At 36.1% G+C, this 9,825-nt stretch overlaps 1 long non-coding RNA gene across 4 annotated transcripts; it reads left to right on the top strand.

Annotated features, from left to right (window-relative positions):
* Positions 1-3,511: 3,511 nt before the first annotated feature.
* On the top strand, positions 3,512-9,374 carry LOC140233179 (uncharacterized). Of its 4 annotated transcripts, none has more exons than XR_011901533.1 (5): positions 3,512-3,681; positions 6,150-6,216; positions 6,924-7,036; positions 8,207-8,334; positions 9,127-9,374. It is a non-coding gene; the product is annotated as an uncharacterized lncRNA (long non-coding RNA). The 4 variants fall into 4 exon arrangements; XR_011901531.1 differs by having other exon boundaries at positions 6,032-6,216; XR_011901534.1 differs by lacking the exon at positions 3,512-3,681 and adding an exon at positions 3,934-4,125.
* Positions 9,375-9,825: the final 451 nt, after the last annotated feature.

Genomic DNA, 9,825 nt, shown 5'->3' with positions numbered 1-9,825 from the left:
GGGGATCCCCCTCCCATACCCTCCCCCACCCTCCTCAGGCTCGCTTCGCTCCCTCGCCGAGGATCTCTCACCACCACATAATGTGCCCCCGTCAAGATATTTGTTGTTTGAAGAGTATAATCTCATAGATATTTGGCGAAAACAACATCCAGAAACACATGCATTTACAAGACACCAAAAACATGAGCTGTTCTTTCTAAACTTTAAAAAAAAAAAAAATCTTTTGAACATAGTGAATAGTTCTGATATTAGTACTGGTATTGATTTTGATCATTCCATGATTACTATTGGTTTGAATCCTTGTGAAGTCCAAAGAGGGAGAGGATACTGGAAATTGATTGTTCTTATTTGAAACATGATCCTGACTTTTGTTTGTACTGTATATTAAGGATAGAATTAAGTATTTTAAAGATTTTAATTACAATACAGGCCTTAACCGAAATACTTTATGTGATGCTTTTACATGCACAATAACATGGTTATGTATTCAATATACAATTAAAGTTGAAAGAAAAAAAAAAGAAAATGTGGCAAAAATAAATATTATGTATACTCATGTAAGCGTTATGTATGTTACTTTGATTTACTTCACATGGAAATAAAATCATTTTGATTTGAAATTGAATTGAAGAAAAAAGAAAGTTTGCAGAATAAGATATTAGAACTTAAACAAGAAATATTAAATACTTTAGCAGGTAATAAATCTGATGAAAATAAGGCTGAAAATATTCAGAAATAAATGGAAGAAATTAATTTACTAGCAATGCAACCTGTAAAGCTAAATGATATCATAGATAAAGAAACTGCTGGCCATATTGTACGCTCTAGAGTGAGATGGGCGGAGCATGGAGAGAGGAGGTCCAAATATTTTTGTAATTTAGAAAAAAAAAATCAAGAAACGAAAATTATTTGTGACCTAAAACTTGGTAATGGTCGTATTAAGACTGAACCCTGTGAGGTAATGAGTGATTTTTTTTTTATTTTTATTCAAAGTTATATATGCTTCAGAATTGAATGATGATAACACAAAGGGGAGCCCTTGTAAAAAAGTACCATTAAGTACCATGGTATTACTATGGTATTACCATGGTATTACCATAGTAACCATGGTAAATTCATTTGTACCATAGTACTACCATAGTACTACCACAGAAGTACCGTACGGAATAGGAAAGTACTATTTGAAAATATAGAAGTACCATAATGTACCATAGTACTACCATGAATGTACCATAGATGTTACGGTATTACAATGAAATTACAATATTTATTATATGGTTGATGTTATACTGAACAGAGTGCCATCCTCACACGTGATACTTTCCTGGTTCTCCATAGTACTTTCATGGTTCTCTGTGATACTTTCATAGTACTCCATGGTACTCTTGGACATTTTCATTGCACTTTGTGGTACTTTCACAGTTCTCTATGGTACTTTCATGGTACCTTATGGTACTTGTTTGACTGGCATATGGTACTGCTACCATAATCTTGCAAAGTTGACTGTACAATTGCCCCAAGAAAGTCAAAAACATTGAAAATGATAATTTCCTCTTTAATAATCTAATCACTTAAGCTTGGCCTTTCATAGCATTGGAATATTGTTATACAAGTGATTCTGTAGTTTGCAAAAACTATGAATTAGGCATTAAACAGCCTAAAGATTTCCACATTTTTCCTCATTTTTATTACATTTTACTTGCCTATGGATAAGTGAATTTCTTCATTTTAATTTGTTCACTTGCCCGATATAAGATTTTACTAGCCCCGGGAAAGTGTGCAAGTGATTGTGTCAGGCCCTGTTTTACTTCAAATAGTTGAAATGCGCGCAACTCGAAGGATTTCTTCAAGTCCCTTTCGATTTGACTTAGGCAAGGTTTACTGTACTTTATCAACTGGGTTGGATGCGTGAAATCAAGTTTCCCCCTTTGAGTGAAATGTATGAGTACAAGACCCACTAGAGTCTTGTTATTTGTTGCTTAGATACAGTTGCATAATTGAAATGCACTTTTCTTAATATGTATGTGTGTGTGTAATTTTAAGGCCAGGATTACGGGAATTACCATGAGTATTGTAACTTTGTGTGCTAAATGAAACACCAGTATTATGTGCCAACTGCCAAGTGCCACCAAAGTATTCACTGTGTTCTATTTGTCATGAAATCATTCTAAATATCAAATCTTGTTTTTCTGCAGTTGTATTACAACGTTAAAGTAAGTCTTTATTAAAAACAGAAAATTATTTTTTTGGGGGTTTGTGGATTATTTTGCAGATTCCTAAGGACTGTTGCTGTCTGTGTTGATTTTGAAACGGCTCATGGTGTGATGTTGGTGAAACCATCATATCTTATCGTACAGTGCTTTCATCCACAAATCGCCAATCTCCTTTGTGCAATTTACATTAAGAAAAGAATTATTAAGTTCGAAAAGCCAGTTTTCCTCAAAGAATCCTAATGAGTGGACCTGCATGAGGTTGATGAATGCATGATTTAAGGTTGTAGTAGCTCAACATTTGTCTACTAGTATCTATTATGATAATGCATGAAGAGGATATGCATACAGTGCATATTTTTTGTTGTAGTTGTAATATACAGTGTGATATGCAGTGTGCATATATACACTGCTGTAGGTTTTTTCTAACACACACATACACAGTTACAAGTGTACATAGCTTTTCAACATCTACCGTAGATGGATGCTTATTTGTGGGTATACATTGTACAGGCATTGCAGGCTAGACGTACCCTGGATGCCCAGGTCACTTCCTGTCTGCAATGTCATGTGATGTCTGGTTTTTATGCAAATGAGGTAATAATGAATAATTATCTTTATGACAGCCAATTATTTTAAGTTATGTAATATATTCAGTATTCTTTAGCCAATCAAAATAGTTTTGCCTTTGTGGCCATTGAGAGCTGCGCTTGCGCTTACGCTTGCAGGGTACATGCAGCAGGCCCCAAAATTTAGTCAGTCCTGCTGCAACTTTCATAGAGTGATCACCAGTGCGTCTCTATTCTGCTTTAATAGATCTGGCACGTGCTTGTGACTCGGGCACACGATACTGTCAGTGATGAGTTTTTATTGACTTTGAGATTAGCTACTTCACTGTATAAGTCACCTACTCGATCGGTCTACGTAGATCTCAGTTGTGTTCTGCACAGTTGCCTATATACTGATTCTGGTGGTGGATTCATATTTTGGACTGAGCATTATTTTTGGATAATTCCAACCCCGGAATAGCAGGCACTCCTGTGACGCTAGATTACTGCTAGAATCTACCAAGGTTTTTTATCAGTCGTACATCGCCCTAGCCTACGCACTGTGTAGACTTCTGATTGGACATTGACAGTAGTATGCAGTATCACATCAGGCTAGGCTATCTCCGTGGCGTAGGGAGCTAACCTCGCATTGGTCCCTACACTGACGTCTGAACCTGCCATCATCGCAGTACTCGTGCACAGCAGGGTCCCTTCTTGGTTTCAAGCTGTTTCTTTCGACGACGCGGGCGCCCAGCACGGCAGTGAACAGTGAATACCACCCTCCTAGTGCGCGGCCAGATTTTTCTTCCAAGATTTTACGGATGATTTCTAGCGCCTGTGGCTGTGTTACTGTCAGATCTAACTGTCGACGGGACTGCTACCGACATATCGACTACCGCACTAGTGCTGGACTATCCTAGCAGGTAGCTTTTATTATTAGGTCTTAGATTTATACTTGGTACAACCATGTACTACAATCCATGTTTGTAAACAGCGGCGGCCTCCCGGGGTCCGTTTCATGAAGCTATCACATAAAAGCTATCACATAAATCTTAAAATGGCCAAGCCGCTCTTAAGCTAGGAGAGACTTTCACAGAGAAGTAAAAACCATTTCACGAAGTCTCTCCTAAGCTATGAGAGACTTTAATTTTTTCAATCGTCATGTTCGAGGGTAATACTAATTAACATATCATTAGCATATCATTAACGTATTCTCCCTATTGTGTTACATGCGGTGAGCACTCGCTACCTAGACATAGCACGTATACACACAGTGTATACAGCGCAGAGGTAACAGATCTACGACGGAGGCAAGATCCTGAAGGCTAAGTTGCATTCTACACCGCTACCAGTACATATTTCTATTAGTGAGTATATTTAAAGCTGTCTGCAATTAAAAAGTAATGCATGTGGATTCATAATGTGATATTATTTGGATATATTTTTGTTCGAATCTTCTACAATTCTCCAAGGGCTAGCTAGATGTAGATCTAATCTTAACGGTAGTAGCGTTATCACAATAGTCCCACGTAGGCACATCGCCGTTTGTTTGAATGACCAAATGGCCAGCTGAGTTAGGTAGTTTGTTAATGTTAGCATGGTAGGGTCTAGGGCTACTACAACTTCTACAAGTAATAGTGAAATGTTTGTGGGTTGATTTTTAGCGTGCAGATATTTCATGAGAGCAATTGCCCGATTTGTTCATGTATGGGTGAATTGCAGGTAACTTAAGGCGTGAATAGTGAAGGGATCGAAGAAGAAACCGGAAATTTCATAAGTAAAGAATTGGTCTGCATTTTATTATTAATATTATATTTTTGAAGTCGTGTCTAGCATTGAATAATTACACTGTCACTAGCTGTGTGGATAGTATTCAGAAGTGATACAAATTTTCTGTTTTGTGTCAAATCGACAGGAAAGATCTGGGGGTTTTTTTCAGTCTAGAAAATCTCAGGTTATTTTGTCCAACAGAATTATGGGCCTAGCCTAAGCCTAATGTTTTTTAGTTTAGGCCCTAACGTGAACTTATAGCGTTAGCATTTACACTACAGAGAACCAGCTGTACGTTACCTGTGTCATTGTTACGTTTACAAGTCCTAATGTTACTATCTAACGTTACTAATATAGGTCTACAACAAAAACTTGTAAAATACTAGGGGTTAGGGGTTATACAAATGTAACTGCGACCAGCCCGAACGCGAAGCACTGTGTACTGGTACAACTAACAGGGAGTGCCCTGGGGTTAGGGCCGGTAGTACTACATGTATCTGGAGAGTCCGACAGTGGTTAGACTAACTAGATCAAGTACGGTAGTAATAGTAGGGCCTAGTAGTAGTACGTAGATCCAGGTCTACACAGAATATGAATTGGAAACCATGGTTCAGATCTTGGTTCAGACTTGAAAGCTATCTTCAACAATTCTAAGTGCATACAGCACTGTAATCGCAATGCATGTGTCACAATAAGATAGAGAATGATGTTTACCTAAATTCATTGGCATGGAACCTCTAGAATTCTACTGCTATACTACCAGATGTCTATAGATCTAGAATCCAGTGGTATAGTGATCCTGAGTAGCACCTACTGACCTAGATACTACTTAACCAGTGTATACCAAAAGTATAACCAGACTAGACCCTTTGCCTTGATATTCTTAAACATATTATCATTAACATAAGTAGGCCTATCACTCATCAGTAAGGAAGTTAATAGTGCTATCTAGATACAAAGTAGATAGTGTTATCTTCTTAATAGTGCTATCTATCTAGGCAGTTAGTAGATTCTATAGGTCCATACTCCGATGCTAATACCGCTTACACAACTTCTTTTAGCAATTTAACTGATGATGATGACATGACAACAGTTGATGATCAGAGTCAGACTGTGGCTGCATCTCAGGCTGTAACTGTGATCAACCCGAATGTGAAGCCACAATACAGCTGGTCCTACCAGATCTTAGGTAGATGTAGACCTTGCAACATGGATGCCTAGCGACAAGATCTAGAACCTCAAGAAGTCATAATACCCTAAACTATAGGCTTACACATGTTGAATTGAGACAACTCAAATACTAGTATTATGTCTTTTAATCATCCCCCCCCCCAAAAAAAATAATAATATAAGATCCTTTATATATTTAAACTGCAAAAACATGTGAACTGATTTCAAATTTCATGCAGATTCTAGATATTGTGTGTAAAATCTTGTATAATCAAACAACAGTTTGAAAACACATTTTCTATTTTGTATTCACATTTTTAATTATAATGTTAGATATGGAACATCAGTCAGACTGCTACAATCAGACTTCTTCATCTAATAAAGCTCAGAGTCAGTTGCTGAACTTCACTGAACACAGAACCAAACTGCTGAACTTCCATCTTCTCCACAGCTAGACTGCTACTGAACTTCGTCGAGACTTACGATGTATCTACCAGCATGGTCACCTTCAACAGAATGCAAGTATTTTAGCTTATAATACTATTTTAGCAGACAACATATCTGTATATTTTAAAATACTACAATTGCAACATTATTTACATTTGGACATCAAATTGTCTCTGGATTTTTAGTTGAATAGTGTTAGACAGGAAATATTGAAAACAATGTTTGCTGTAATGTCCATCTTGGTAATTGAAAACAAACATTGTTATCCAGTGAATAGTGACCCTTCTAGAAACAACTGTTTTTTGCATTTTTTATTTCACTGTCTGTAGAATATTACATACTGATCCAATTGAAAAGAGATAATTCATGGAAGGGGGGGGGGGGTACCTGCATGTCTACATGTATCAAGCTCCTGAAACAAACTTTAGCAGTCACGTTATCTTAATAATGTAGGCCCTACTATGATTGTTTATTTACCCTCTCCCTTTTCTAGTATCAAAACCACCTTATGCTCTTACAATGTTTGAAACAAGAATATTCGACATAGCTAATCATTTTAAACTGTGAAAAGTCATATTCATAGCTTATGGATTAGTAGATACTAGTGAATTCATTCTTTCAAAATCAATGGTAGGGCTTTTCAATTTGATTGCTATAGCTTGTTATAGCAAAGGCAAAGCAACCATCTCTAACATACTTTCTAATGTCCCATGTCCTGCACTATTGTTTTGTTTGTAAGATATTAACTGTTCTTGTATATTGAATAAACTCCAAACAGCCAAGGACCAGACAACATGTGAACTTTATCCACTTCAGAGTTAAGGACTGGGGGCAAGATGCAAATGGAAAAGTCAAGTGACAGTGTCATGGATATTCCACCATCTTCATTTGGTGTGTTAAATGATTATTTTTAGCTATTGAAGCAAGTTGAGAAATCATGTTATCTTGATCATCTACAGTTGGCAGCAAATTATTCAGCCCCTCTCTTGCATGTTGGACACTCTGGCATAATGAATTACATTATAACTGAGATCATTTCTAAATCATACAAGTGGTGATCAGATAGTTTGCTACAAGTAAATAACAGATCAGTAGCCTTTGATTTGCATATAGTTACAAACTTTGATCATTCATGTATAAAGAGATGTGGTCCAATGAGCACATTTATGGTCATTTTCAGTCCTTTCAGTGATCACTGAAATGCTTCGTTGAATATGGTTTGTTCACTCAATGTTTTGATAGGTGACACAATATGATGGAATTTGATGTAGGATTCTTAATATTTCAATTGGCATTTTTCGTTGTACAAAAATATCTAAATGAACTCATTTCTAGTGAAAGTTGCCACCATAGAGTTTGTACAGAGGTTTAGCCGTGATATTAATAATTCAAAGTTTAAGTCATGTCAAAATGAATATAACCCAATGAAATGCTAAGAGTTGTGCATAGAATGGCAAGATACTATTTAAAATTCCATAAAAACAAAAGAAATTAATCGTTATCATCAGACCATAACACGTCATGCTTCAGTGATCACAGAAAGGTCTGAAATGACCATAATGTGCTCACTGGACCTTATCTCTTCATGCATGAATGATCAAAGTTTCTAACTATATGCAAATCAAAGACTATTGATCAGGTAGGCATTTGTCATAAACTATCTGTTCACCACTTGTATATGATTTAGTAATTGTAATGTTATTCATTTTGCTATAGTGTCCATAATGCAAGGGGGGTGAATAATTCTGCTGCCAACTGAATAAAGTGAATGCTTGTTATTAATTTACCCTCTCATTCATTACTAAAATTACCTCATACTCTTACAATTTGCTAACAGGGGCTCATTACATAGTGATTCAAACTTTGAAAACTGGCAATTACAACTTGTTGTTCACATAATATATCTTACAAAATTGATAATCATTAATGAACATTTTGTTATTATTGCTTGTTTTAATAAAGATGTACACTCATCTCAAATATTTTCCAACTATCCCATTTGTGCATCCGATGTTTCTGTTTGTATGGTATTTAACTGTTCTTAAATTTGCACACCCAAAGGCCTGAAGAGAGCTGAACCTCACCAAGCCTTGGGACAGACAACTGCAGCTGAACTTCACCCAGGTCAGAGTTAGACTACAATTGGACTACAAACTGTATAGCAGCATCTTATCTACGACAGAACACAGGTATGCTTTTCTCAAATTAAACTTGAAAGTATAAAGATTTTTACAAAATAAACAACTTGAATAACAGTTGAAAAAGGGCAACCTCTGTTGATGACATATCAGTTACAGGTAATTCGGTCTTTCTTATTTTAGCAATTATTGTAGACTTGGTGGACAAACAATGTCACCTCTATATGTGAACTGTTCCATACGAGAAATGAAGAAATTAGTGCATTTATACACCCCAGTTGGGAGTTGATTTAATGTTTATGTCTATATCAGCTACAATTGGGAATTCAGTACGGCTTACATTAGTTGATTAACGCACTGACATAGCAATGCAGCTGATTTATTGCATAACCCATTGAATCATCTTTCTGTTTATTTTGGAACCCCCAGCTTGCCTGACATAAGTTACAATCCTTTTTAAAAAGTCATGAATGTATAACGTTCTGTCAGACGAGTGTTTAAAGTCACAATCACATTCTCATTTTGAGTCTGTGTCACACCTTTTTTGTTATCAGGAAGAATCTGCTACACTAATTCTTGTGTATGACATCCCAGACGATTTTCTTAGTTTTTTTTCGTAGATGCTGTTAAACTGTTTCTAATATACTGTATAAGAAATTGCTGAAAAGTAGTTCTGTGTAATGATATGTGTGCCAGTCGTGTGTGTATTCATTCAACTGTAAGCCCACATATTTAACACTCTGTATAATGTCAGGCAGAGGGGATGAATGGCGTGTCATAAAATTTCAGTATGTAACCAATATTTGTTTTTCCATATTTGTATTTCTTTTTTCTTTCATATAGATTCTCAAGGCATGGAGCTTGCCGAGGGTGATGCAGACAGGTTGAATGCAACATATGATAGTTTTTACGGCTGTAAATATATATATATATATATATATGAATTTAATCTTTCAAAATCAATGTATATACAGTGAAACCCCGTTATAACGAGGTCCGTGGGACCGCCAATATTGCCTCGTTATAACCGGTTCCTCGTTATAACCGAACGCACTAAAAACAAAGAAAACATAAGCATGGAGTCACATATACCAAGCAATCAAACTTATGAGCAGTCTTTGTGTTGTTATTACACAAGTAAATGGATCATTATTATTGAGAAAGGATAGAAAGGAATCATTTGTGAGTTGATACCAAAAGAATAAAAAAAAAAAAGAAGGGGTTGAAAACGCGTTCTTTGTTTTTCTTCTGAAAAATCTCTTCGCGTGTGTTGTGCATGCCTTCTCGAAAAGTGCACGGCAGGGTTGAATTCGTAATCCTTTCTACACGTATCTCTTCCTCGTGTATTGAACCATTCTGAAAAAATGAAAATATCATTTGTGAAACACAGTATAAAATTTTAATAAACAAAATCACATTGTATTAAAAACATGTGTTACTTTTTTTCTGAACATGGGTGCAAGCAGAGTAACATGCATTATTAAACTTATTTTACGCTGTGTGCGCCCAGCGGGATCGCGATGATTACATTATTAATTATTT

This window comes from Diadema setosum, chromosome 9 (assembly GCF_964275005.1).
Source record: "Diadema setosum chromosome 9, eeDiaSeto1, whole genome shotgun sequence".
NCBI lineage: Eukaryota > Metazoa > Echinodermata > Echinoidea > Diadematoida > Diadematidae > Diadema > Diadema setosum.
This window is presented reverse-complemented; position numbering and strand designations above follow the sequence as displayed.